General features: G+C 47.2%; 1 pseudogene; it reads left to right on the top strand.

Moving 5' to 3' along the window:
• The first annotated feature begins 684 nt into the window (after positions 1-684).
• Positions 685-1858, top strand: LOC101701280 (U5 small nuclear ribonucleoprotein 40 kDa protein pseudogene; annotated as a pseudogene).
• Positions 1859-3008: the final 1150 nt, after the last annotated feature.

The following is a 3008-nucleotide window of genomic DNA, read 5'->3' on the forward strand; positions in this document are numbered from 1 at the left end:
TAACTGAACCCAGGAGACAGGGACTCTGGGAAAGGTACCCAAGATCCCTGCTCTGTGTCTGGCATCATCCTGGGCAGGCAGCTGAGCAGCTCCCAGGTGGGGACAGTGGTTGATTGTCTGGCTGAAAATGAGCCTGCGGGATTGTGTGTCATGGGGAAGGATCGGTGTCTGATCTCTGTCCACAGCGACCCAGGACACCTGGAGCCCTGTCAGAGCCCTGCTGCCGAGTTTCCAGCTGAATGGCTCAACAGTGTTTCCATCCCACATGCCCCAGGTTGGGTGCCTGAAAGCAGAGAGGGTTGAGCCCTTGTTATTAGACCCCAGGCTGCACAGGGCCCTTGCTAGTTCCAGGTGTGCCCCTCCACACATACACCTCACACACACAGACACACACCGCCTACCACCCACACTTGGCCATTCTCCTCCCAGGTACACAGTCGCTTGCCTGGAGGAGGTTTTTTATATCTGCCAGTAGTGATCATAGCAAAGATAATGGTATTTCAAAATGACTAGATGAGTCCACAGGTTCCCAACACATGGAAATGATAAATGTTTGAGGAGACTGAAATGCCATCTGCTTTGGTTTGATCCTGACACATTGTATGTATGTATTGAATTATCATATTGTACCCCATAATAAGCACAAATATTACGTGTCACTTCATTATAAGCCCATTTTTTGCCATGATAGAACAGCAGAAGTGCAAGGGCCCGGAGTTGCCACTGGTTCCAGTCAAGCAGCAGCGACATGAGTTGCTCCTGGCAGCGGTGGGGTCAGGCCCTGGAGCAGGGCAGCAGCAGGCAACCCCGGGAGCTTTACTTCAAGCGGGACCTCCAAGGTGTTCCTCCCTTCAAGCCCCAATCATGCTATTCTCCGGACATGAAGGAGAAGTGTACTGCTGCAAGTTTCACCCCAGTGGCTCCACCTTGGCATCTGCAGGATTTGACCGATTAATACTGCTGTGGAATGTCTATGGTGACTGTGATAATTATTCCACACTGAAAGGACATAGTGGAGCAGTGATGGAGCTCCATTATAACACAGGTGGCAGCATGCTCTTCTCCGCATCCACAGATAAAACTGTGGCAGGATGGGAGAGTGAAACAGGCGAAAGGGTTAAAAGGCTGAAGGGACATACTTCCTTTGTAAATTCCTGTTCCCCAGCCAGGAGGGGACCCTAGCTTGTCTTTACTGGCAGCGATGATGGTACAGTTAAGCTTTGGGACATCCGGAAGAAAGCAGCTATCCAGACGTTTCAAAACACGTACGAGGTATTAGCTGTGACCTTTAATGACACAAGTGATCAGATTATCTCTGGTGGAATAGACAATGATATAAAGGTCTGGGACCTACGCCAAAACAAGCTAACCTACACCATGAGAGGCCATGCAGATTCAGTGACTGGTCTGAGTTTAAGTTCTGAAGGTTCTTATCTCTTGTCCAACGCAATGGATAATACAGTGCGTGTCTGGGATGTCCGGCCATTTGCCCCTAAATAGAGGTGTGTAAAGATATTTCAAGGAAATGTGCATAACTTTGAAAAGAATCTCTTGAGATGTTCTTGGTCACCTTATGGGAGCAAAATAGCAGCTGGCTCAGTGGACAGGTTTGTGTATGTGTGGGACACCACAAGCAGGAGAATACTGTATAAGCTGCCTGGCCATGCTGGCTCCATCAATATAGTAGCTTTCCATCCTGATGAGCCCATCATTCTCTCAGCATCTAGTGACAAGAGACTGTATATGGGGGAGATTCAGTGAAGATACAGAATGGAAGACTCTGAGGCTGCTTGACCTTGAGGCCTCAGGCCACATAATTGGCATCCAAGGGTACCCAGGTTCTCCTCCCTTCCTATGACCGCTACTAGCAAGAAACAAGAGCTGGTGGCCACATTCCATCAACCACTTGTACCCCAGTCACCAGGATGATTGAGGCTCCCGGCAGCCTCTGATACCACCTGCCAGACTTCAGGGACCTGTTTCTCTTTTGTTTTGTTTTTAATAAGATTTCTTCAAAGGTCTGCCGCCTGTCTCACAAGCACAAGGTCCTGAGTTTGATCCCTGCTACCAAAAAAAAAAGATTTCAAATGGACAAGACATTGATTGTTGCACAGTTTCCTGTTTTCTAATCCTGGCTGAAGACAGGAAATATCAACTGAAGTTTCTTGGTTTGTTTTGTTTTTAATTTAGTAACTGGCTTGTATGGTTTCATTCTATGTTTTTGAGTCATTTTGTATTAAAAACCAAATAGATGCCTTTTTACAAGAAAAAAAAAAGACCATTTTTTGGTGCAGAGGATTGAACCTACAGCCTTGCACATGGTAAGCAAATGCTCTAGCAATGATCTATTCTCCTGGCTGCTCACATTGTTTTTAAAGAAAAAAAAATCTCAAGTGTTGGGTTTCTTGTCAAAGAAAAAGTATAGCCCATTTCAGAGGACCAGTACTTCCACTGTAGGGCTGAAGCTATTTAGCCCCAAAGACTGGGAGCTTTTTCTTTGCTGAGAATATTCTGGTATATTTTTGCAATCATCAGAGCCCAAATATAATGTCTGAAATGCATGAAAGGAGCAGAAAACACTCAGCCTTGTGGGTAGTAATCATGTCCTCCATATACCCATGAGTCTTGGTTTGGGGGTGTCATCCGAGGATTCCAGCAACACATAGCCTCTCCCCCACCCTTGCCTTCCCGGGACCACAGTTGACGTTGTCAAATTAACTCTGAGTCCTAACAGATGCTTCGGTTTTATAGCTGTTATTCCTGGACCCTGAACAGCCACTGGATTCTCTATTTTGCTCCTCAAATCCCAGGTTTTGATCTGTAGTACAATTCCTTTGGCAATACATATGACCCTCCAGGCTGGGTTTCTCTCTTTGGCGCACCCAAGCCTGCCCAGCTAGCCAGATGGATGGAACTGACCCCACGCCCATGCCTCCTTGGCCAAGCCAAAGCCCAGAGCAGTCTCCTTGCTTTCTGCCAGATTCCTGTCTTCCTCCTCCTCCTGCCCA

Source organism: Heterocephalus glaber, unplaced genomic scaffold, assembly GCF_053883595.1.
Source record: "Heterocephalus glaber isolate CG9 unplaced genomic scaffold, H.glaber_assembly_v1.0 deba00001531, whole genome shotgun sequence".
NCBI lineage: Eukaryota > Metazoa > Chordata > Mammalia > Rodentia > Bathyergidae > Heterocephalus > Heterocephalus glaber.